Below are 27,918 nucleotides of genomic sequence, written 5' to 3' on the forward strand. Positions count from 1 at the left end.
CAAGTTAACTCTGATTCAACTTTCAAATTGTTACTCAGTGCTGAGCTTCCCTGGAAAGGCTTCCTTAGCCCTTATCAGAGAGAACTATGATTGTTTGTTTACATGTGGACCTCCTGCATTCGTTGTTAATGTGTCAATTGAAATAATGTCTGGGTTAATGATCAGCATCACATCACTCATTACTGCATTCCATTGTAAGTTTAATTTGAACAAAGTAGGGCACAGACTGTATATTATGGTCTTGCGATTGCAATTGCAGTCTTTGTAAATACTGGATATGCTTTAAAATAAAATTTTAAAAAACCTTTTCTTCATGATTAGCAGAAAAGGTGCCTTTTGACATTGCAGAAGGTTTATGACTTTCAAATGAGAAAGACAAACTGGTTACTGATGTCATCAGCCCTAGCAGCTGTTAGGAAAATAAACTTGGAAGCCCCTTTGCCTAGATTCAAATGCCAGTTCTGCCACTCACTATAACCTTGGGCAAGTTATTTACTCTTTGTGTTTCAGTTTCCTCCTTTCTGATGTGAGGATGATAATGAAGATCTGATAATAGCCTATTTCATAAGATTGTTGTTAGAATTAAATGAATTAGTATATGTAAAACACATAGAATATCTGGCACAAAGGAAGGATAATATAAGCATTTTCTATTATCATCTAAACTTTTTTTCAACCCTTATGCTTTTGCCAATTGGTGATGACAGGGCAGAATTTGGCTTTGCTAGTATATTGTCATAGAATATTCAAAGATTTTAGGAATATGGAGCATATCTTCCAATCACAGGACTATGTACCATAAGAGAGCAATTGATTTTTAAAATGCAGTTCTTTTTTATGAGAAGTTTGTTTATCATCTAACTCTAGCTATCATCTATCTATCTATCTATCTATCTATCTATCTATCTTATCATCTATCATCATTTTATTTTAAGGGGATGTATTGGTATGGTAATGTGGGTTCTGGAATCAGAATACCACAATTCAAATTCTAGTTATCTCTTTACTGACTGTGTTATACTGGGCAATTTACCTAACCTCTTAAAACATTGGTGTTCTGCTCTGTAAAACAGAGATAATAAAACTTATGATATTGCCGTGACAATATAATGCAGTAACACTTGTAAAGAGTTTATCACACAGTCCTGCACATAGTAAAATGTTTTATAAATGTTAATGACTATTAATGGTATCGCTACAATGGAACTGGGAAGATATCTCAGGAATAAAATGATATATGAATGTTAATATTCCTATTAGTTGCATTATGTAACTTTTACACAATAGCTGAATAGATCAAATTACAAATCCTACTTACTAGAGAGATCACACTTCACCGATTCAAATTATAAAGTAAAGCACTTTATAAATACAAAAAGTCATAAATTCAGCTCACTTTGGTCCTCAAGGTTAAGTGCCAAATGTAGTGTTAAAACCTCAAAAGATCATTTAAAGTTCAGCATATGTATCTTGGAATATGTATCTTGGTTACTGTTAACTTTTCCTTTTGCACCTCCATTCCCAGTCGCTGTGCACATACTGTGGTTCTGTTACCGCAAACTGATTTTCATTGCTCAGTGTTCCCACAATGCACCAAACTGAGTGTATAAGTGCTTTGTACTCTAAATATTTTGCCATCACTCTCTCACTGCTAAGTGGAAACAGATACACATAGATAGATGATCTTATTCTTAGCTATTACACTTGATCATGAGAACTTAAAGAGGTATATAGGAAAATTTTTAGAGATGGTACTTCTGGCATACGGCTATTTAGGTCCCTTCTTCTCATTGAAAAAACTCCCATAGTCTTTAAGTTGTTCTTTCTTCTTCCTCACAAGGGAAAGTTTCTTCCTACATGTCTCCAGTGATTGATTATATAGCTGTCATCTTTTCTTAGAAAAGATTTGATTTTAAAGAGGAAAGGACAATTCATAGTTAGCTATATGTTCATGAGTCACAGCCATATATTTATTTCACAAACCTACTTGTCATTTTTCCTAGTTGCTCTCCCCAAGGCGTCCTATCCTTACAGAAGGTAAAAGTAGAGGCTGGCCTGAGGGACTGGCCTGACCATAGGACTCCTTGGGATGAGAAGTCACCTTTTCAAAAAAAAAGAAAAAAAAAAATACAGGGAACAAATATCTTGAAATGTTGACCAAGGATAAATAGAGAGTAAGAGTCTTCTCCAGTATATGTTCCATTTCAGATTAGACTTTTCATCTTAGATTAGACTTAGGTGGTGTTTGAATCCTTCCTGCTAAATTAAAAATTGGAGACTTCCCAAAGTCTCATCTTGCTTCATCCAGACATGTCCCCTGATGAAACTTGGCAGTCACTGCAAAATTAATTGTTCAAAGGAGGGTTTGTTTCTCTGTAAAGGTACTGAGAATTCATACTCATGAGACAGATGCTGAAAAGTAAGGACACCCTGATTTCTTTGTGCTATTCCAGGTATAGCTCTCAGGAATACTAGAGAAATGACATTGTGCCCTCCCATCCTTTCTTTCTAGAAATATATTCCTAGTCTTTTGTTGCAGTTGTTCTTGGTATCAATAAAAAACTGGAAGGACAAAATCCAAAAAGCTTCAATTCCTAGACAAAACTGTGGCTTTTGTCATTAATTAAGGTAAGTACTGAGGAACCCATTTTCTAAAATATTGATGTCTCCAGCTTTTTCACATTTCTAAGTAAGTGACGGTAAGTGTTCTTTTGAAATAAGAACAGAGTTCAGTTATGATCAGTAACCCATAGAAGCCCAAGTTAGTTAAGGTCAAAGATTTGTTTCCCTGGGTCCGCTTTAGGGGCTCTTTCTTCAAGTACCTACAGTCTGGCAAAGAGATACAGAACTGCAGAAAAAAGCTAACTATAGTTTCCATCCACTAGAAAGTTCTCCTAAGTTAAGGGATGAGGAAAAGCAAATTCACTTTCTGGTGTCCATAATGTATTTTAAAACTTAAGGAATGTTATCTTTGTTTTGTCTTATTTTTTCAATTACATGATATAAAATTGTCTAACTGGAGGGTGGCCAAAGCTGGGGAAATCACAATGATGGTTTTACGTGGTAAAAATAGGCTCCATCATTTCACTGCAAGCTGGGAGAAGCAGACCTAGGCAGAAAATTTGGCCAAAGCTAGTAATGACCGGTAGGGAGAAGTTCAGAGTTCTTCTGAAAGAAGGGTCTGGCATAAATAAATATACTTAATACCAATACCCAAATGTTCCTTCACAAAATGAACTATTTCCTTACCTTAAGTGAGAAAACCAAATTAAACCATTTTAGATCTTTCTTTTCCCTGTGTTGCAACACATTTTCTTCCTTAGATTGAGCATCAGAGAACAGATCATTAAATGCTTTGGAAAATCATCAACATGATATAAACCAGAATATCAATTCTTTTCAAATACGAAGTCAATCTGTCTCACTGGCTGCTTTCTCCAATTATAGTTTCTCTATAGTTTTTAAGAGATTTATAGAGTCTTTTTCAAATAATAATACCTTCAGAGAAAATGGAATTAAAATAGCAATTGCCTGAAGGGACCACAAGAACAGAGTTAAGCAGAGCTTCTCAAAGGAAACCTTTTAGGTCCAAAAGTGCTGAAACTATTGAATAAATCAGTGCTGAGGAAAAGAAAAATAAAATTCATCTATTGATGAAGGTAACATGACAGTGGTTTCAGGGCACAAGCTTATGAATCAAACAGACTTGAGTTCCAATCCCAGATTTACCTCTTGAACACTGTCACTTGAGCAAAGTATTTAACCTCTCTCAGTTTTAATTTGCTCATTTGTAAACAGAGGGAAGGGGAAAAAAATCCTGTCTTGGATATCTTATGAAAATTAAATAAGATTATGCATACAGAGCACACATTAAGTTTCAGTTTTTTGCTTGTTTGTTTGTTTTTTAAAAAAAACCACCTTCCCACGCTAGGACCTAGGTCATTTATTTCCACATAGCTCCTGAGTCTGGCGTCAAGAGTGTGGACCCAGTTGATGATTAGAGTAGCAAGCTGCACAGGACACTAAGCAACTCATAGAAAACAATTTAAGCAGCCTCTTGCTATTCTTCCCAAACTATCCTGCCATTATTCTCATGAATCTTATTGAGGTTGTTTCCTTTTTCTCTGTGGTCAGTTGAGAGAATGAAAGGACCTCAGTAGGACCCATGGGGACCAATCCTTCAGGACCAGAGCATGTTCATTTTTAAGATAGGCTGACTTAGCCTTGAGATTTCCTGTAGAGTAATCAACCATCCCAGTTTCCACAGGCCTGAGGGATATCCTGGGACATAAGACTTGCAGTACTAAAATTGGGACAGTCCCAGGAAAACAGGTAGATTTGTTTTCTCTAATCCCATACCACCCAGGTTTCCTCTTTTTGGCACACATTTTCTCTCATCTGCCTTCACCACTTCTCAGCCTCAAGGTCCAATTGAATGGCTCTTTCCTCATATACGGGAAATGATCGAGGCTTCTTGGTAGAAAGATAAATGAATTAAGATTTAATTGGTGGCAGAAATATTAAGCTTTATTCATATAACACAGAATTATAAAATACATATTGCCTACAATATAATGCATTAGATATTGAAAAAGAATCAATGATTAATACTTGGCCCCTGTTCTCAGAAGTTTATAGTCTAGTAAGTAAATTAAGGTATGCAAAGAAATATCCATGATACACAGTACAAAGCAGTACATTGCCTGGTTCATAAAAATCCTGTAGCTTTTAGAATGTTATTTCTCATTTCTTCTAGCTTACAAATAATGATTCATTTGGTTAACATTAATTCAACAAATATGTTGTCACACCTTATACTGTGCAAGGCACTTGTAATAAAGAGATGAAAAAGACAACCACTGCCTTCAAGAAGCTTACAGACTGCTGAAGACATATAAGAGTGACCAATTACAATAAAGTATTACAAATTTAGGCACACATACATTGGATGCTATGGAAGCACATAGAATTACAGGATTGTGGAATCCAGCAATACTTACTTCTGGGACGAAGCAACTGGGGAACAGTGTTGTAAACAGCAAGTACAAGTTACACAGGCAAAGAAGAAAGTAAATAAATGTATAACTAAAGAGGGGGTGATGAAAGGGAGGGATCAAAAGAGAGGAAGAGATGGAGAGAGAGACAGAGAAACAGAGAAAGAACAAAGAAGCAATGGGAGATTTAGTTAGAAAGAAAAGCATGTCATTTGGGGAAAGTGCAATTATTCTTTTATTACCAGTACAGAGAGTTCAAGGGGCCACAGGGAAAGAGATGAGGCTAAAGAAGTACATTAAAGGAGGGCCTTGTATGTTATGCTCACTTGTTTGGATTTGGCTTCATGATAATAATGTCTCATTGCTGCACAGCTGACAGACTAAATGAACATCTCTGCATCAAGATTCCATGCAGAGTCAGTAAATGAATTTATCCTTCTGGGCTTTCCCTCCAGCCAGGAGATTCAGGTCATCCTATTTATGCTTTTCTCTGGCATCTACCTCCTTATCTGATGGGAAATGGAGCCATTATCTGTGCTGTGTGTTGGGACCAGCATCTCCACACCCCCATGTGTATCCTACTAGGGAATTTTGCATTCCTAGAAATCTGCTATGTCAACTTCACTGTCACAAACACACTGATCAACTTCCTCTCAAAGACTAGGGCCATCTCTTTCACTTGTTCCTTTCTCCAGTTACGTTTTTTTTCTTTTCCATGAGCTCCACTGAATGCTTCTTTCTCTCAGCAGTGGCCTTTGATCGATATCTTGCCATCTGTCATCCTCTGCATTATACTGCCACTATGACTGGACAAAACTGTTTCACCTTGGTGATTTCCTGTTGGATGTGTGGCTTTCTCTGTTATCTGGTGCCTGTTATTCTCATTTCCCAACTGCCTTTCTGTGGCCCCAATGTAATTGACCATTTTGTATATGACTCAGGCCTGTTGATGACCCTTCCATGTGCCCCCGCCCCCATATCCAACCTCACCAGCTATAGCCTAAGCTCTCTCATTATCCTCCTTAGCTTCCTTTTCATCCTCATCTCCTATGCTCTTGTTCTGCTTGCTGTGGTTCAGTTGCCCTCAGCATCCAGTCAGCGTAAGGCCTTTTCAACCTGTGTAGCTGTCTGTGTTTTCAATAGTGGCCATTCTACTAGGTGTAAAATGGTATCTCATTGTGGTTTTGATTCACATTTCCCTGATAGCTAGTGATGTTAAGCATCTTTTCACATGCTTTATAGCCATTTGTGTTTCCTCTTAGGAAAAAACATCTTTTCAGGTGTTTTGCCCATTTTTAAATTGGGTTATTTGTCTTTTTATTGTTGAGTTGTAGGATTTCTTCATATATTCTGGATATTAAACCCTTATCTGATATGTGGTTTCCAAATATTTTCTCCCATTGAGTAGGTTGTCTTTTCACTTCCTTGACAAAGTCCTTTGATGCACAAAAGTTTATAATTTTGAGGAGGTCCCACGTATTATTTCTTTTGTTGTGTGTGCTTTGGGTGTAAAGCCTGAGAAACCCTTTCCTACCACAAGATCTTTAAGATGCTTTCCTGAAATTTCTCCTAGGAGTCTTACAGTCCTGGTTCTTATATTTTGGTCTTTAACCCATTTTGAGGTAATATTGTATATGATGTGAGAAAAGGATCTTCCTTCATTATTTGGCATATGGATATCCAGTTCTCTTAGCACCATTTGTTGAAGATGCTGTTCTGTCCCAGTTGAGTGGACATGGTGGTCTTGTCAAATATCAATTGGCCATAGATGTGAGAGTCTATTTCTCAATTCTCAATTTGATTCCATTGGTCAATATTATCTATCTTTATGCCAGTACTATGGTGTTTTTGTTTTGTTTTGTGTTCTTTTGTTTTATCACTATAGCTTTGTAATATGCTTTAGGGTCAGGAAGCATTAGTCTTCCAACTTTGTCATTCCTTTTCAAGATGGTATTGACTATTCAGTGTCCCTTACCCTTCCAGATAAATTTCATAATTGGCTTTTCCATTTCTTTAAATCAAGCTGTTGCAATTTTTATTGAGGTAGTGTTGAATCTGTAAATCAGTTAGGGTAGGATTGAGATCTTAATGGTATTTACTCTTCCAGTCTATGAACACAGAATGATCTTCCATTTATTTATGTCTTCTTTGATTTGTTTTGGCAATGTTTTATAGTTTCCTGTGTAAGTCTTTTACATCCTTGGTTAAATTTATTCCTAGATATTTGGTTCTTGTAGTTGCTATTGGATTGGAATTTTTTGCTTGATATTTCATCCTCAGATAGCTCATTACTAGTGTATAGAAACACACTGATTTTGCATATTGATCTTGTATCCCACCACATTGCTTAACTTGTTTATTAGATCTAACAAGTTTGTTGTAGATTTCTTGGGACTTTCTATATATATATAAGATCATGTCATCTGCAAATACTGAACATTTTATTACTTCATTCCAATTTGGATGCCTTTTGTGTCTTTTTATTGCCTAATTACTCTGGCTAGAACTTCTAGCACAATATTGAATAACAGTGGTGACAGCAGGAATCATTGCTTTGTTTCAGATATTTAGAGGGAAAGTTTTTAGTCTTTCACATTGAGCATAATGTTAGCTGTTGATTTTTCATATATGCCCTTAATCATATTGAGGAAATTTCCTTCTATTATTTTTCAAATTATTTTTATCAAAGAAGGATACTGGATTTTATCAAATGCCTGTTCTGTGTCAAATTGAGATGATCATGTAGCTTTTCCCCTTTGTTTTGTCAAAGTGGTGTATTACATAAATTAATTTCTTGTGTTGAACCACCTTTGCATACCCAGGATAAAACCCACTCTATCATGGCTTATAATTCTTTTAATGTGCTGTTGGATTTGATTTGTAAATATTTTGTTGAGGATTTTGTGTCTATATTCATAAGGGAAATTGGTCTGCCCCCCACCCTTTTTTTTCTTATAGTATCTTTATCTGGCTTTGGTATTAGTAGAGTGTTGACTTCATAGAAAGTTAGATAGTGTTCCTCCTCTTCAATTTTTGGAAGTGTTTGAGCAGGATTGTTATTAATTCATCTTGGAATGCTTGATAGAATTCACTTCTGAAGGCCTCTAGTCCTGGGCTTCCTTCCTTGGGAGGTGTTGTGTTTGTTTGTTTGTTCAGTGCAATTTTATTAAGATATATTCACATATAATCATCCAAAGTGTACAATCAGTGGTTCACAGTATCATCATATAATTGTGCATTCATCACCACAATCAATTTTTGAACATTTTCATGACTCCAAAAATAAAAAAGAATAAGAATAAAAGTAAAATTAAAAAAGAACACCCCAATAAAAACTAAAGGACAAATGGGGTGGGATGGGGGGGATGGTTTGGGTGTTCTTTTTTCACTTTTATTTTTTATTCTTGTTCTCATTCTTTCTGATGTAAGGAAAATGTTCAGAGATGGATTGTGGTGATGAATGCATAACTATGTGATCATACTGTGGACAGTTGATTGTATACCATGGATGATTGTATGGTGTGTGAATGTATTTCAATAAAACTGAATTCAAAAAAAAAAAAAAAAAAACACCCCATACCCCTTATCCCCTCCATCAGTTATTTATTTTTTGTTTGTGTTTTCTTATTCATCTGCCCATACATTGGATAAAGGGAATGTCAGTCACAAGGTTTTCACAATTACACAGTCACATCTCAAGAGCTATATAATTATACAATCATCTTCAAAAATCAAGACAACTGGATTACAGTTCAACAGTTTCAGGTATTTTCTTCTATCTATTCAATACACTAAACTACAAAGGGATATCTATATAATGCATTTTAAAAACCTCCAGAATAATCTCTTAACTCTACTTGAAATCTTTTAGCCATTGAAACTCTATTTTGTTTCATTTCTCTTCCACTTTTTCGTCCAAGAAAGTATTCTCAATCCCATGATGACAGGGCAAGGCTCATCCTTGGAAGTCATGTACCATGTGGCCAGGGAAACTTGCAACCCTGGGAGTCATGAACCACAGAGGGGGAGGGGCAAAGAGTTTACCTGCAGAGCTGGCTTAGAGACAGAGGCCATGTATGAGCAACAAAAGAGGTTCTCTGGAGGTGTCTCTTAGGATAAATTATAAATAGGTTTAGCTTATCATTTACAGGAATATGTTTGATAAGGGCAAGTCCCAGTACTGAGGGCTTGGCCTATTAAATTTGTAGTTCCAAATGCTTGTGAGAATATCAGGAATTCCCTGGTGGGGAAGTTTAATATTTCTACATTTTTCCCCAGTACCTCGAGGTGAATTTGCAAACATTTATTTATTGTCTGCCCAAATTACTCTGGGATGAGTCGGAGCATCACAGTAACATGTGCAAACCAACACGATCTCACTCCCTGTTCAAGGTTCTATGTGATTATATGTAACTATAGTGTTCAAATAAACTGACCATACAAGCTAAATTAGATCATGTGCTACAAAAGATACACATTTTGCACCAAATAAACATCTCTTCCTTTGTTCTCACACAGAAGTTGAAGTTTTAAAACACCATCAATATTGTCCTTTATCCTTTAGTCTGATTTGCCTTACTCCTAATCAGATCAATTTCATTCATATTTTTAATTGAAGTCTGATCTCTTTTTCAGCTTTTTTTAAACAGTGGCTATATGGGGTAATACTGATTTCATAGCTGCAGAACTCTAGCTCAGATTCTCAAGTATCACACAGATACCCCAAAGTTCCAGGGGTCAACAAGGTTGTACACAAAGAGCTCAGCCTCTCAGAATTTAGAAATAACTGTAACAACTCAGGAATACATGTTACTGCTGTAAGAGCTTATAATCTAGGAACCTTAACAATCAGCTTTTCCCTGACAATCTATGCTCTCAAATGTGATTCTAAGTGTTGCACATTATATTTAGTGCATATTAGGCATTATAGTATTAGTCTTTTTATTTCTGGCTTATTTCACTCAACATATTGTCCCCAAGTTTTATTCATCTAGTTGCATGCCTCACAACTTCTTTCCTTCTTGCATCCACTCAATATTCCATTGTATGCATACACCACAGTTTGCCCTTCTGTTCATCAGTCAATGTACCCTTAGGCCACCTCCATCCGTTGCAAATCATTAATATTGCCACCATAAATACCAGTGTTCAAATGTCCATTTTTGTCCCTGTTTTCAGTTCTTCCAAGTATATACCTAATAATGGACTTGCAGGTTCATATGGTTTGCCAGTTTGGATGTATTATGTCCCCGAAAACTCCATGTTCTTTTTTGATGCAGTCTTGTGGGGACAGATGTATTAGTGTTGATTAGGTTGGAACCTATTGGTTCAGTGTTTCCATGGAGATGTGACTCAACTGTGGGTGAGATCTTTCATTGTATTATTTCTATGGAGTTCTGCCCCACCCATTCATGGTGGGTCTTTATTGAATCACTGGAGTACTTTAAAAAGAGCCACACAGGCCCAGATGCAGAGCAGCTGTGAGTGACATTTTGGAGAGCTGCAACCTAGAGACACATTTTGAAGATGGCTGTTGAAAGCAGACTTTTGCTCTGGAGAAATTAAGAGAGGACAAAATGCCCCAAGAGGACATATTGAAGAATGCACAGGAGCTGAGAGAGAAGCTGGAACACAGTCTGGAATCAGCAGATGCCAGCCACATGACTTTGGAGCTTACAGAGGTTTTTGGGTGTCAATAGGTTTTCTCTAGTGAAGGCACCCTATCATTGATGACTTACCTTGGATTTTTTATGGCCTTAAGACTGTAACTCTGTAACCAAATAAACCCCCCTTATAAAAGCCAATCCATTTCTGGTATTTTTCATAATGACAGCATTAGCAAACCAGGACATATGGCAACCCTGTACTTGGCCTCCTGTGGAACCACCACAGTGCCCTCCAGAGGGACTGAGCCATTCTACTTCTCTACCAAATGTGAATAGGTATATCTCCCTCTCCACATCTTCTCCAGTACTTGTACCTTTCTGTTTATTTTTTAAAGTTTTATTTACAAACTATACAAGCTATTTTAAGTAAACAATCAATGGTTCCTGGTATAACCACATAGTTATGCATATACCACCACAATCTATATGAAGACATTTCCATTTCTTCTGCAAGGAAAGAAGATGAGAAAAAATGAATAATAAAAAATTAAAAAATAAAAAAGGTGGACTGAAGAGTCTGTGCCTGAAGCAGATACCACCCCCCCACTCCTTTTCCTTCTGCTTATCCTTCCTTCCCAATGCCTTTCCTGTTGACTGTGCTGAGAAGTCCACTTCACCTAGCCCAGTCACTGGCATTGAGGAATCTCAACCCAGTCTCAGAGATTCAGCCAGGGGGAGAGAAAGGGGTGTACCCACCTTTTCTGACCCATGAGAACTCAGATCACCCAGGAAACATCTTGGGTTCAGTTTCCCAGACCCTGGTGTTGCTTCCACAGTGAGAATCAAACTTTGTCCCCACAGGGTCCTGCATGGTGGTGCCTGTGGCTCTGGGATACCTCAGCACTCCTCGTGCTTATCTGGTTGTGAGTGAAAACCCAGAGGAAGACAGTTGTGAGCTGAGCTATTGACAATACAACCACTGGAGTTAGAGAACTTGAAAGGTGTAGTTATAGACTTCATCCAGGTAGAGTGGTCCCTGCTGGATACATTCCAGAGAAAGCTGTTCAGAGATGTGATGCTGGAGAATATCAGTCATCTGTTCTCAGTGGGACATCCAATCTTCAAATCAGATGTACTTTCCCACTTGGAGCAACAAAAGGAACTGTGGAGAGAAGGAATTTGATCATTCCTATCCCAGGAATCAGGCAGGGAAAGTGGTATTAAAAAAAAAGAAAGAAATGCTATTCATACAACATAACTTTAGGAAAGATACATCTACCATTATGTAATTGAGACAGAATTCTCACATTAAAAAGAATGACATTTCAGGTGTCTCAGAGATATGCATTGTTCCAGAGACCAATCAGGTATACGTTAGGGGATCAGCATCTCAAAGTTTAGAGACAGGCCTTACAATTCAGGGACAGAGTTAACTGCTGTAAGACCTTACAATCTAGGGACTATTACAATTATTGTGTCCACGTTAGGCTATGTTCTAAGATTCAATTCTGAGTTTATACATCGTAGTTAGTCCATATTGGTGAGGCATCATCCCTCTCACCATGTTTTCTCCAACACTTTTACTCCTATATATATATTTTCCTACAATTTTATAGAGTTATATTCACATACCATACATTTATCCACAGTGTACAATCAGTTGTTCATGGTATCATCATAAAGTTGTACATTTATCACCACAATCAGCACTTGAACATACTGATTACTACAAGAAAAAAAATTTTTTTTTTTTTTTTAGCAATAAGAAGAAATGATAAAAAGAAAAATAACATGTCATACAATACAATATACTACTAAGGACAGCAAATAACACCACTACCAAGAATCCCATATTACTCCCCTATATCCCCCTCTCATATACATTTAGCATTGCTATATTGCCTTTGTTACATTTAATAGAGGTATATTACAATGTTACTGTTGACCACAGACTCCAGTTTGCTTTGATTATGTTTTTTCCTGAATACCCGGCAGATATGAATGTCAGTATTAGTGCATACAGCCACTGTCAAAAAAAAAAAAAAGCTGAAAAAGAGCCCAGACTTCAATTAGTGATATGAATGAAGCAGGTCTGGTTAAGACCAGTGCAAGCCAGGCAAAAGGATAAAGGTTGAAACTGATTGTGTTTTAAAACTTCAACTTTCATATGAGACCAAGGGAATAGATATCTATTTGGTACAGGATCTAAATTTTCTAAACGGTACAACTCTACAGTCGATTTGTTCAAACACCACAATCTCATGGAACTTTGAATAGGAAGTGAGATACAGTAGGTTAGTATAGACTGGAGTGAAATAATGACATATCCTAGAGTAATTTGGGCAGATAATAAAAAATATATTTACAGCCTCCCCCTCCCCAGTCCCAAGGATCTGGGGGAAGGTGCAGATGTGTTGGACATCCTCACCAGGACTGTTGTTGATGTTGTCACAAACATTGGGACTGGCGGTTTGATGTGCTGAGCCCTCAAGCATGGGACTTGCCCTTATGAAGCTCGTTACCACAAAGGAGAGTCTAAACTTGTATGTAATGGTGCCTAAGAGTCTCCCCCTGAGTACCTCTTTGTTGCTCAGATGTGGCCCTCTCTCTCTCTGAGTCATCTCGACAGGTGAACTCGCTGCCCTCCCCACTACGTGGGACCCGACTCCCAGGGGTGTAAATCTCCCTGGCAACGCAGAGTATGACTCCCGGGGATGAATGTGGACCCGGCATCATGGGACTGAGAGTATCTTCTTGACCAAAAGGGGGATGCAAAATGAGACAAGATAGTTTCAGTGGCTGAGAGATTCCAAATGGAGTCGAGAGGTCACTCTGGTGGACATTCTTATGCACTATATAGATAACCCCTCTTAGGCTTTAATGTATTGGAATAGCTAGAAGTAAATACCTGAAACTATCAAACTCCAACCCAGCAGTCTGGACTCCTGAAGACAATTATATAATACTGTAGATTACAAGGGGTGACAGTGTGATTGTGAAGACCTTGTGGATCACACCCCCTTTATCTAGTGTATGGATAAGTGGAGGAATGGGGATAAAAACTAAAGGACAAATGGGGTGGGATGGGGGGGGATGGTTTGGGTGTTCTTTTTTCACTTTTATTTTTTATTCTTGTTCTGGTTCTTTCTGATGTAAGGAAAATGTTCAGAGATGGATTGTGGTGATGAACACATAACTATGTTATCATACTGTGGACAGTGGATTGTATATCATGGATGATTGTATGGTGTGTGAATGTATTTAAATAAAACTGAATTTAATAATAAAAAAAAAGAATCAAAAAAGAAAAAAACAAAAAAGAGTGACATTATATGTAATGAATTGCCGGAAGATTTTACTGATAGATCCAGAGTGATTCAACAGGTGTTAACTCACAATGGAAAGAAATCCTACCTCAACAATTTTGTTGAAAAAGCCTTCAATTACCAGTTATCTGTTCATAAACAAAAGAAAATATACACTAAAAATATATCTCATAACTGTCATCTAACTGGTAAGTCCTTTATTGAAAGCTCTGGCCTTACACATTACAATGGAACTCACACTAGAGAGAAACCATGTGAATGCCACCTATGTGGGAAAGCTTTCATTCTGTATTCTGCCAAGAGACACATTAGAGAACTCACATTGGAGAGAGACAATATGAATGCTACCTATGTGGGAAACCATTCATATGTTATTCTATGCTTAGGCAACATGAGATGAGTCACACTGGAGAGAAACCCTATGAATGTCATTTATGTGGGAAAGCCTTTGCTCAGGCTTCTAACCTGAGACAAGATGAGAGAGTTCACACTGGAGAGAAACTACATGAATGCCATCTATGTGGGAATGCCTTCAGTCTTTGTTCTTGTCTTAGACAACATGAGAGAACTCACACTGCAGAGAAGCCATATGAATGCCATGTATATTGGAAAGCCTTCACTCATTTTTCTTCCCTGAGAAAACAGAAGAAAACTCACACTGGGGAGAATCCATAGGAATGCCATTTGTGTGGGAAAACCTTTAATCAATGTTTTGCCCTGCGACAACATGAGAGAATTCACAGTGGAGTCTGACCCCATGATTGTCACCTTTGTGAGACAACCTTCACTTATCACCTGCTTTTAGAAAACATGAGAAAATTCAATCCACAGAAATAAAATAAGAATATCATCTATGTGGATAAAGCTTAGTTTATTTCTATAAACTTAGACAGCATGATAGAAACCAAACCGGAGAGAATCCCTATTAATGCGGTATAGGTGAAAGGCTTCAGTCAATATTCTGACCTTCAATGACATGAGAGAACTCATACTAAAAAGATTTTTATATGGATGAGATTTCAGCCCTTGAGTAAACCTTTATAAATGGTAGAAAACTCAAACACTGAAAAAAAGAAAAAAACACTAATCAATCTTGTAGAGCTTTTAGTCATCCTGACTGTGTCAATCTAAGCCAAATTAAACTGGAAAGTATCAGTTTAAATGCAGCCATATATAAAAGCATTTAGTATATGGTCATACAACATGGGAGAAATCATAATATACATGTAATGAAAGTTGAAGAGTCTAAATCCACTGCTCTATCTGATGAAGCCCTTTAAGAGAGTGCCAGATAATGACAGCTGGAGATGTTATTCATGAAAAATCACAGAAAATCATTTATTCATACAGCAACACTTGTAGGGCAATGGTGAATTCACATGGTATAAACTCATTTTTATCATTCATTCCTTATCATCAATATTCTTATGCTGAGGAATCAATAATCCAAAAGTCAATTTAGGAAAATCATCAGTTAGATGTCACATCAGAAAATTCATAATGCAATATAAAATCTTTTATATGAACCCTTTAGCACTCAATTCAGCAAAGAGTCAAGACTTTTTAACAAAACTTACTTCTGAAATTATGTATGATGATGACAATGCAGAATTGTGAAGTGTCATTGGTATTATACTGAATGATAAATTTTGTAAGAAGTAAAATTAAGTGAGAAAATTCCATAGATTAGTACTTGCATATTTGTAAGGAAGAAATAATGTTGCTGAAGATGCAATATTTTGGCCATGTTTTGTTTTTCTTTTTATGCAGGTCTAAACAAAAATATTTGAATCAAATGGAAAATAACATTGAACATTAACTCAAACACTTAAAATATAAAGCTTTTATTCTTAGCTAGCTATTAGCTTAGAATTATATATGATCATGGAAAGGATGAAAACACACTTGGATAAATAAACATACTTTAGAAGTAGAGTCTTATGGTATACAAATACTCTTTTAAAATGCCATTTGATATTGCCATCAAAATTTAGAAATGAATTGAAAATGAAACTATTTTAAATAAAATAAAACACATCATCCATGGAAAAAAAATAAAAATAAATAAGATTAAAAATAAAATAAAATAAAAAGGAGTAACACCACCAAGAATCACATACTCTTCCCTTATGTTCCCTTCTTATTGACATTTAAATTTTTTATTTTTTTGTTTTATTTTTTCTTCCTTTTTCTTTTCTTTTTTGTTTTCTTTTGACAGTTAGCTTTTGTATATTGCCTTTGTTACATTTCATGGAAGTCTTCTTTATATCCTTCATCACTTTTGCCATATCTTTCTTCAACTCATTGATTTGATTTTTGAATTGATTTAGCATGTTTGCGTGAATATCTTTAATTAGTTGTTTCCACTCTTGTATATCATTTGAAGTATTGGTTTGTTCCTTTGACTGCACCATATCTTCATTTTTCCTAATGTGACTCATAATTTTTTGTTGGTGTCTAGGCATCTTTTTTTTATTATTATTAGTAGTAGTTTATTCTAGAGGTTGTTTTCATTCTTTTACCTTGGGTTTTCTGGTTAATTGGCTTTGTTCTTTATCTGTTCTTTGGTGTTCAGTTCAACTTATTCTAGGCCTCTAGCATAGCTTTTGTTTAACTGATCAGAATCTTTCAGCTCTGGTTATTCTGGTTCTTGACTTGCCTATATGGAACTTTTTTGAGAGGTGGGGGAGGGTCTACCAGATATGATTGATTCCAAAGATTTTCCCAAACCAGACAGGTCTATTTCTCAGGAAGGGGATGTAATCAGTATCAAGTGTCCCTGAGGATGAGATGCAGCAGGCTGTCAGACTTTCTTTTGAGGCCTCTAGATTCTGTGTTTTTCCTATACTGCCCAGCAGGTGGCACTTTTCAGCCCATAGCTCCCCACTGGCATAATGAGGTGCAGGGCCTTTATTTCTCAACAGACCCTGTCCCTGCCAGAAGTGTAGTTAAGAATGAGGGTGAATCAGAAAACAAGATTAAGCTGTTTCTGTATTATCTTTTCCAGCCCCTGAGGTCTGAATTCTCTGAAGGAGGGCCACCACTTGAGGTGTGAACCCCCCCTTTTCTTGGGGAGGATACACCCTTTAGGGAATTATCTCCTTCACTTGACTTCTTCCTTTGTCTTTTAGACCTATCTTAACTCCACCCTTGCCTGGGTCAACACTGACAACTGAAAATCCCTGAGGCTTTCTCTAAAGAGTTATGTAGAATAGTTTAGAAAAAGACAGCAAAAAAATCCCCTTTCAGAACCAGTTCCCAGACATCCAGTTTTGCCAGTCAAGAGCTGGAGTTCGTACCCAGCTCTGCATGCCTCTTTTCTTGGGGCACAGCAGTTTTTCAGTATTCTGAGCTCAGCTGATTCCAAAATCCTGTTTGTTTGTTTATCCATTGGCTCTGCCTCCTCTCTGCTGAGAGAGACCTAAGGGTTCCTTTCCTCCTTGCTTCAGGATTATCTGTGCTCATAGCTTGTATTCAGTAGTTGAAATTTGTTAATTAAAAGTGCAATTAGATCCTGGCTAAGCTACCTTTCATTGCTCACAACAGACCACCTCTTTTTTCCAGAGGGAAGTGTTCCAACTCAGCTTGCTGTGTCAGTGGGGAAAGGGCAATGCCTAACAGTTTAGAGGGCTTTACTTACAGTTCTATGCTGTGATCTCAGCCCTTTCACCCATTTCAAACTGGTGTACAATGTGTGTCCAGTCATGGATGTCCCCCAAACAGTTATTCCAGACTATTTACTAGTTGTTCCTGGCTGTTTACTAACTGATCTAGAGAATTAACTAAATTCCACACCTCCCTATGCTGCCATCTTGCCCCACCTACCTATGTTGGGAGACTTCTGACAGTCATCAAATCACAAGTCTTCAATCTCTTGACTTGTACTTGGTTTGCTGAGGTCATTTATTTATTCCAGAGTCAGTGTAGGTTGTTCATGAGTTTCTAGGAATTTGTCAATTTCATCAAAGTTGTCTAATTTGTTGGCATACAGTTGTTCATAGTATCCTTTTATGATCCTTTTTATTTCCCTGAGGTCAGTAGTAATGTCCCCATTCTTATTTCTAGTTTTATTTATTTGCATCTTCTCTTTTTTTCTTTGTGAGTCTACCTAAGGGTCTTTTGCATTTATAGACCTTCTCAAAGAAACAACTTTTCATTTTGTTAATTGTCTCTATTGTTTTCATGTTCTCAATTTTATTATTTCTGCTCTAATCTTTGGTACTTCTTTCTTTTTGCTTGCTTTGGGATTAGTTTACTGTTCTGTGTCTAGTTTCTCCAGGTGTGCAAATAGGTATTTGATTTTAGCTCCTTCTTTTTTAATGTTAGCATTTAGGGCTAAAATTTCCCTCTCAGCACTGCCTTCACTGTGTCCCATAAGTTTTGACATATTGTGATCTTGTTTTCATGTGTTTTGGGATATTTACTGATTTTGCTTGCAATTTCTTCTTTGACCCACTGATTCTTTAAGAGTGTGTTGTTTATGTGATTGGTAAAGCCATGTGGATTGCACTCCCCTTTGTCCAGTGTATGGATGGATGAGTAGAAAAACGGGGGAAAAAAAAACACCCAGTGTTCTTCTTTTACTTTAATTGTTCTTTTTCAGTTTAATTTTTATTCTTATGATTTTTGTGTGTGTGGTAACGAAAATGTTCAAAAATTAATTTTGGTGATGGATGCACAACTATATGTTGGTACTGTGAACAATTGATTGTATGCTTTGTATGACTGCCTGGTATGTGAATGTATCTTAATAAAATTGAATTTAAAAAAAGAGTGTGTTGTTTAACTTCCATGTATTTGTGAATTTTCCATTTCTCTACCTGTTATTATTCCTTTATGATCAGAGAAAGTACTTTACATAATTTCAAAAAATTTATTACAGCTTGTTTTGTGACCTGGCATATATGATCTATCATGGAGAATGAATGAATCATATGCCCTAGAGAAGATGTATACCCTACTGTTTTGTGCTGCAGAGTTCTGTATGTGTCTGTTAGGTCTAGTTCATTTATCAAAGTATTCAAGTTCTCTGTTTCTTTTTTGATCCTCTGTATAGATGTACTATCTGTTGATGAGACTAGTGTATTGAAGTCTCCAACAATTATTGTAGAGATGTCTATTTCTCCCTTCAGAGTTGCTGGTGTTTACCTCATGTATTTTGGAGCTCCATGCTTAGGTGCATAAATATTTATGATTGTTGTTTGTTCTTAATGGATTCCCCCTCTATTAGTTATGGTTCTCTAGGGAAACAGAACAAGCAAGAGATATCTTCAAATACAAGATTTTATAAAAGAGTCTCATGCAACTGTGGGGATGCATGGGTCCAAATTCCATACGACAGGCCATGAACTGGCAACTCCAATGAATATGTCTGACGAACTCCTCAGGAAACACTTCACTGGTGGTCCAGTTTACTAATGCTGCTGTTATGTGAAATACCAGAAATGGATTGGCTTTTATGAAGGGGATTTATTTGGTTACACAGTTACAGTCTGAAGGCCATAAAGTGACCAACATAAGGCACCAATTGGGTGCCTCCACTGAAAGATGGTCATTGGCATCCAGAAAACCTCTGTTAGCTGGGAAGGCACGTGGCTGGTGTCACTCCAGAGTTCTGGTTTCAAAATGGCTTTCTCCAAAATGTCAGTCTTAGCTTCCAATGGCCATCTTCAATATGTGTCTCTCAGCTGCTTTGAGGTCCCTCTATTTGTGAGTTCTTTTTTATAGGACTCCAGTGAACTAATCAAGACCCACCCTGAATGGGTGGGGCCACATTTCCATGGAAACATTCAATCAAGAGGTCACACCCTATTCAAAGGTGCTACTCACATTTGGGTGGGTCACTTCTCCATGGAAACACTCAATCAGAAAGCTCTAACCTAATCAACACTAATACATCTGCCCCCACAAAATTGCATCAAAGATAATGGCATTTTGGGAGACATAATACATCCAAACTGGCACAACTGGCTAGCAAAAGAAGTGAAGGTTCTCTCTCTTCTCTTTTAAAAGTCTTCAACTGACTGGATTAAATCCAGCAGATTGAATTCTCTTGTTCTAGTTTGCTAATGCTGCTGGAATGCAAAACATCAGAAATAGATTGGCTTTTATAAAAGGGGGTTTATTTGGTTACAAGGTTACAGTCTTAAGGCCATACAGTGTCCATCAACAAAGGGTACCTTCACTGGAGAAAGGCCATTGGTATCCATAAAACCTCTGTTAGCTGGGAAGGCTTGCTTCCAGGTTGCACCTCAAAATGGCATTCTCCAAAATGTCTGTATCAGCTTCCAATGGCTGTCTTCAAAATGTCTGTCTCAGCTCCAGCTAGCTTTGAACTCCTACTGTCTGAGCTTATATAGTGCTCCAGTAAACCAAACAAGGCCCATGCTGAATGGATGGGGCCATGCCTCCATGGAAACTATCCAATCAGAGTTATCACCTACAGTTGGGTGGGTCACATCTCCATGGACACTGAACCAAAAGGTTCCAACCCAATCCACACTAATATGTCTGCCCCCATAAGAATGCATTAAAGAATATGGCTTTTTCTGGGGGACATAATATATACAAACTGGCACATCTCTCATTGAGGAAGACACACCCTTCACTGATGTAATTGGTCACAGGTGCAGTTAATTGACTGATTTAATTAACCAGCCTTCTGGTTTCTTGTTAATAAACAAGCCACAAATGCCCTTGCAGTAATGTTTATGCCAACTGGACACCACCACCTGGCCAAGTTGGCACATGAACCAAATCGTCACATCCCCTTTTATTAGTAAATAATGTCCTTTTTGTCTCTTGGAACAGTTTTACACTTAAAGTCTATTTCTCTGAAATTAGTATAGCTGCCCTAGCTCTTTTTTTTTTTTTTTTTTTTTTTTTTTTTTTTTTTTTGGTTACTATTTGCATGGAATATCTTCATCCAGTCTTTCACTTCGTGTCTTTGGGTCTAAGATTGGTCTTTTGTAAATAGCATACAGTTAGATCATGCTTTTTTATCTGTTCTGTCAACCTATCTCTTTTGATTGGGGAGTTTATTACTGTAGACGCAGTACTTACTTCAACCATTTTCTCTTTTTTCATATGTCATATCAATTTTTGTCTCCCTTTTTACCCTTTTAGTTACCCTTACTGATTTTCTTCATTTCTTCACACTACTCCATGCCACTCTCTCTTATCTGATCCTTTCAGCCTGAATAACTCCTTTTAGTATTTTTTGTAGGGCAGATCTCTTGTTGTCAACTCATCCAGTTTCTGTTTATCTGTGCAAATTTTAAACTCTCCCTTATTTTTAAGGACAGTTTTGCTGGTTAAAGAATTTGGGGCTGGCAATTTTTCTCTTAACTACCTTTAATATATGATACTACTGCCTTCTCACCTTCATTGTTTCTGATGAGAAATCAACACAGTCTTATTTGCAGAGATGTATGTAATGAATCACTTTTCTCTTTCTGCTTTCAGATTACTCTATCTTTGCCCTTTGACATTCTGATTTGTGTCTCAGACCAGGTCTCTTAGGATTTATTCTGTTTGGAGTATGTTGCACTTCTTGTATGTGTATATTTATGTCTTTCATGAGTTGGGAAATTTTCAGCCACTATTTCCTCAACTGCTCCTTTTACCTTCCTTCTCCTTCTAGGGCACCCGAAATGCATATGTTTGTGCATTTTGTGCTGTCAGTCAAATCATTGAGACACTGTTCAATTTTATCCATTATTTTTCCTATTTGTATTTCTGTCTGAAAGATTTCAATTGCCTTGGCTTCTAGTTTTCTAATGCTTTTTTTCCAACTGTGCAAATCTCCTATTTTATGCCTGTAGTATATTCTAATATCTTCGATTATACCTTTCATCCCCATAATTTGTTGTTTCTTTTTATACTTTCAAATTCTTCTTCATGCTGGCAGATTGTCTTCTTAATATCCTTTATCTCTTTAGTCATATTTTTCTTCATCTCCCTAAATTGATTTAGGAGATTTGTTTGAACATTTTTGATTAGCTGTTTCAAATTCTATGTCTGCTCTGAAGATTTAATTTGTTCCCTTGACTGGGTCATATAGTCTTGTTTCTTACTATAGATTGTAAGTTTCTGCTGATGTCTAAGCAATTGGTTATCTTGATGAATTTACTCTAAAAGTCTGTTTCTCTCTCTTTCCTAGGTTTTATTTCCATTTGGATTTGTGTTAAGGCTCTTCTTGATGTGTGGTTTAACTTATTCTAGACCTTTAGAATACGCTGTGTTTAACTGATCAGATTTTTTCAGCTCTTCATCTGCTTCTTGCTCTGGATATGAAGTGAAATATTTAAGACATCATTTTTGTGCAATTGTTTCACCTCTGGGAGAAAGCTTCCTTTCCTCTGTTCCTTCTCCAGGAATCTTGATCTTTTCTGTTTGTTTTTGTTTTGCTTTTATAGTTTAGTTTAGTTTAATTTAGTTTTTAACTCTTTTCATTGTCTCTAGCTACTGCTGCCTAGAAGGCAAATTCTGGGAGGAGGATCACCCCAGAGAGGACTTTCCCAAGTCAGTATTTCCCAGCCATAACAGGGTCAAAGTCCCATGAAGGGGATGGAGACCAGCTCCAAAGTGCCTGGGGAGGGGATCAGAAAGATGTGAAAAGCCTCTTTGATGGCTTCAAAAACAGTGCTTTTCTTGCCTGCCCAGAAAATGCAGTCCTTCAGCTAATTGTTGCCCACAGTTCTGAGTGAAGCACTGCTTCTTTAAATCTCTACCTCCTCCACCCGTTTGGGGCAGGGTTGAAACAATGGCTGTCACTGCCTTTATCTGGGGTGGGTTGAAATAGTAGCTCAGAGCAGGGACCCAGAAATCTGACTTTACTAATCAAAAGCCTTTATCAGTGATCAGTTATGACCATGCCTGTTCTTGGGAAAGAGGATTTTTATGTCATTTTGTGTCTCCAGTGAGCTAACTGGGGATCCACTGTGAGAGTGGGGGATAGGCACTGGCAACTGCCACATGGAGAGAGTAACTCACTTTTCTCGACCATTGCTCATCAGCCTCTTCCTCCTGCCTTCCCTAGATGCTGAACAGTGTTCTTCTGGCCTCAGAACTCCAGAATAGTTGTCTTAGACAGTTCCTGCCTGTTCAGCCACCATTTTGGTGAAAGGACTGAGTCCCAGAGCTCCCTATTCCATCATCTTCCCTGAAAAATCTCCCCCTCTGGCTCCAATTAAATGCATCAATTAAAGAGAAATCACAATCATTCCATTTATAAGGACTCCCATGTGAAATTTTCTGAAAAGGATCATAATCAACTGCATTTCTATGATCCTATTTGCTGTTGTTCTTAAAGTGCTACTAAAATCCATGAAAAAGGTGCATTCAAAGATTTGCTGTCTCTTTAAAGGTTCTGAAAAAATATACTAGTTAGTCTCTCTCTCTCTGTCTCTCTCTTTATCGTGCTCCATATGTTCTGCTTCTCAGTGATAACAGATCTCTCTGGTTTTGATAGGATGATAATTTGCCTTCATTTATGTCAGAAAGTTCCTGAAAATAGCCTCTCCACTGGACACAGTTCACTCTCTCCTGGCTATGGCAAGTCAGAGTTCTATCTAATAATATCATCCCCTTACATATCAAAATGAACTGTCAGTATTTGTTATTTGTGAATCAGAATTGTTTCCACTACTAAATCTGATAAGGATCATTTTGAGCAGAGGAAATATGTACCCTGGTCCTAGAATCCCCACAACCTTCAGGAAGTGGATGTCATTCAGTACTCTGACCTCTCTATGCCTAAATCCCTTCAAACAGTCTGTCTCTTGCAGTGCCACACAAAGACAAAACTCATCCCCACCCATGGCACCTGTGTACTTTCATGAACTATGTTTTACAACTGTGAAAGTCTCTCTACAGTTTTTAAGGTTTTCCTTTTATACTACTATGTCCACAGTTAGGATAGCATTCATTGAATGATGAATGATCTTTGCTGAACCATCTTTATCAAATAAGAAAGAATGCATAATCCAATAACAAGTTCTTAAGGATAGATATAAACTTCTAGATAATCCCATCCAGCTATACATCTAATGTTTTACCCCCAATCAGTTGCCTAACCCACTGAATTGAATTCCTCCAGTAATAGAAAACTCACTCTCTTCAGAGTTCACCTATTGCATCTATTGAAAACTCTATATGAATTCTACTCAAATAAGATATTTTTATACAAGATTTTCTTTCATTCATTAAACAAATTTTATAGAGTTTACCATGTTTCAATTGTTCTGCTAGATCCTGTGGATACATATCTGAATAAGATACAAAAATGGTCCACAGAAGAAATAGACAAAACAATTATACAATTATTTTAAGGGGTAGAGACTACTCAGTCTCCTCCCCATATGCATTCACCTTCCTCCCAACTCTCCTAGCTCCTTTCCCAGAGAGAAGGAGTTACTCATCTGATAGGAATTCTGGGCCCTCTTTTCCTCTTGGTGTTATAGTTCCTGTTTCCATAAAGTAGGAAGTTCTGTCATTACACGCTTGCTAAGAGAAGGAACATCAGCTTTTCTAGTTCACTTTCTCTCTTTCATGCAAAAGCAGCCTTTAAAGGAAATGAAACTGTCAGCAGCTAATCTTCTCTTTTTCATTTCCTATCTCCACCTTAACAGGACCTCTCCTCTCAAACAATCTTGTTTCTTTTTTCTAGCTTCTCTGGATCTGCATCTGAGGGGATTTGTAATCAGATCTGAATCACAGACCAACCCATCTTAATTCAAGAGAAAAGAAAACAGTATTTTCTTGTCCTAAACTTTAACCAATTTATACAATGAGTATAATTTTTTGTGTCCTCAGTGATTTTTAAAATGTCACTTCATTTCCCATTTGTATGCTATTCTTGTGTGTTTAATTCCATCAGTATGGAATCTCTAAGGAAGGGTGAGTGTGGGATGGCTAAAATCTTACTCATGTATTCAATCAATATTGATTGAGCCTTTAGTAGGTGCCAGGCACTGAACTCTGTGGTATACTTAGACTGTCTTCTCATAGAGTTGACAAACAAGTGCATGACACAGAGAAACAGGAAGGTAATTGTTGTGTAGTGCCAAAAATACTAATGATAAGGAAGTACAAATACTATGGGGATACATAGCATTGGTGCATAGGCCACTTACTCTGGGTTTCAGGGTTAGTGGCATTAAGCTAAATCTAGAAGGATGAGAAGGAAGATGGTAGCTAGATAAAGAATGCAGGGAAGACAGTTCCAGTCCATTATATGAAATGCTCAAACACCTGGAGGTGAGACAGAGCACAGAACATTCAGGAAACCAAAAGACCTTCAAGGTATTGGGAGCACACAAGGTAATAGAGAGAAGGTTTGCACTTCAGGGGTTGGAGAGTAGCATAGGAATGTACCACAGGTTAGAGGGGTCAGGGATGGTGTCCTCATAGGAAGTTATACCCCTTGGACCTTCTTCCCCTGGTGATAGTTTAAACATCTGTGGTCATACATAAAAGTTGAATTCTTCTTTCACTTCCCAATCCTTAAAATACTCTAAACTGAATGTCTTTTTAACCTCAAGGTGTTACTTCTGAAAGCTAAAAATTTCTAGGTTTTATGTAGAAAATTTTCCTCTTATAACAAGAACATATTTCAAGTTGTCTCTTAATCTGGTAAATTTCCTCTGATTTTTCTAGAGCTTGATTATGTTTCTTCTAAACCAAGATTCCAAAACTGACTAGTGCACAGTAAAGCAAGGTTTAGTATTTCCTTTCATCGAGCTAGTAAACTAGCACAAGCTAAAAATCCCACTTATTTTATGGCAGCTAAAATGAATATGCCATCAATTAAAATCAGTGTCTTCTTGTGCATATTGCTTAATAAAATTTTCCCCTCCTGGGACTTTGTACAGATATTCTTATCATTTAGCATAATTGTAGGACCTCATATTTATTCTCTTCAAATTCATTGTTATGCATTTCCCATTCTTCCAGGCTTCTAACGAATTGTGGATGCTATTCCATCAGCAATTCATTCAGTTTTTCTCCCAGTTTCACTATGAGAGAAATGTTGGACACTTCCAAATTTTATAAGCAATTTTACAATATATCCATATCTATATCTATATCTAAAGATATAGATATATCTGAATCTCTATATCTATCTATTGGATGTAAAATATATACATATTGTTCTCCTTCCTGTATAGTCAACTAAGTTCCTAATACATCAACCTTCCCAGAGATAACAGCTATAATTTTGGGACAAGGTACAAATATATATATATATATAAAAGTCTCCAAAGAATGAACCAAGGATTATGAAGAAGAATTAACAATTAGAAGAAAGGACAGGCCTGGGGTGAGTCTCACATTTTTATGACTTTGGCCTGAGGGCAGTCTAGAGCCACAGCGCAGGATGGTGTAATAAAGTTTGATTAGAAAATTTTCCCTAGGAAGTTAGACCCTAGAGCAACCACAGCCTCCAGGGTATGAAGGGGAATACCAGAAAAGTGGAAGCCAGAGAAGGAGAGTCCCAAGTTCCACCTGAGAACTCTGTCCAACTCTCTGGCTGACCCCTGAACCACACATGCAGACTCAAAGCAGCTTGAAGCAAAAGTTAAAAGAACTGAACGAAGGTTTGAGCTGATCCCCACCACAGGCAAGACTCAGCCTGTAGTTTGAGTCTACCAGGTTAAATGCCTGCTAAAACAAAAACTTTATCACTATTCAGAGAAATGAAACAACCCTCTCCACAGCATAACATTTATAATATCCAAGATAAAATCTGAAATTTCTCAACATATGAGGAACCAGGCAAGTATCATCTATTTACAAGGCAAAGTCAATCAACAAGAGGGCAATACTTAGATGGCCCAGATGTTGGAATTATAACTATGCTCAAAAAATTAAAAAGAAAATGTGCTTATAATGGGTGAAAAGATAGAAATCTCATCAGACAAATAGAAAATATAAAAAAGGACCAATATACATCTAGAACTGAAAAATATCTAAAATTTAAAAAATTCACTCTATGGACTTAAATGACAGGATGGAGATAATAGAGAAAAGAATCAGTGAACTTAAAAATAGATCAACATAAATTATCCAATTTGAAGACAAAAGAGAAAAAATCTCAATAAAAAAATAAACAGAAGACAGAAAAAAGCTGAGAGCTCAGCGAGAAACACACGGAGAACTTGAAGAGAAAAACCCCAGAGATGCTAAGAGAAGACCCACAGAAGCTCAGAGGAGAGGACACTGGAACCTGAAGCTGAAAGCAATGAGACCTGGGAGTGAAGGAGCAGCAGACGCCGGCCGTGTGCCTTACTATCTGACAGAGGATCCCCGGATGCCAGCAGCCTATCTGCAGAGTCCAGGCTACAGGTTCTGCCACTCAGATGATGAGGGACAAGCAAGACTGGGCTATGACCAAAAGTAAATGGAGCAGCCAGCAGTGTGTATGGAAGGAAGTTCTGTTTCATGGCTGTACACAGAGAAGCTTGGAGATTTCTGACCAAGATTCGTTGCAGGGCCAGGCTCTCTGATTACAGAAGCCCAGGTCAAGATGGCGGTGCTGGAGCTCCCGGCCTGCTCTGTCTCCGGATCCTCAGGCTGGCGTGAGTGCTGCATCTGTGACTCCTGACCTCCTGTCGGGAGGTCTCATGCGAGGGGTCTCATGGAAGCTCAGAGCTCCGATGGCCCTTCACCGGCGTCCAGCCCAACGCGCTGGGCCCAGAGTGGGCGAGGCACTTGTTGAAGGTCACACTGCAAGTTAGGGAACGGCTTGTGCAGACCGAAGATGGAGCCCCCGGCCACCCAGCTCAGCACCCACAGAACTCACTTTTTACCTGTCGAGGGAAAGGATTTGTACGCACTCATCCAGACTCCTGACCTCCTTGGGATTCTGTCAGGGCAGGAGGCAGGCCCTTGCCACTGTCCTCGTGGGACCAGGGACACGATGGGAAGGAGCAGAGAGAGTTCTCTTGAGAGAAGGGCATCTGGAAGCCGACAAGGGAGGGGATGGATGTG

The 27,918-nt window shown here is 37.7% G+C and overlaps 1 pseudogene; it reads left to right on the plus strand.

Moving 5' to 3' along the window:
• Positions 1-5,378: 5,378 nt before the first annotated feature.
• On the plus strand, positions 5,379-27,780 carry LOC119532920 (annotated as a pseudogene).
• The last annotated feature ends 138 nt before the right edge of the window (positions 27,781-27,918 follow it).

Source organism: Choloepus didactylus, chromosome 4 (assembly GCF_015220235.1).
Source record: "Choloepus didactylus isolate mChoDid1 chromosome 4, mChoDid1.pri, whole genome shotgun sequence".
In the NCBI taxonomy this organism is placed as follows: Eukaryota; Metazoa; Chordata; class Mammalia; order Pilosa; family Megalonychidae; genus Choloepus; species Choloepus didactylus.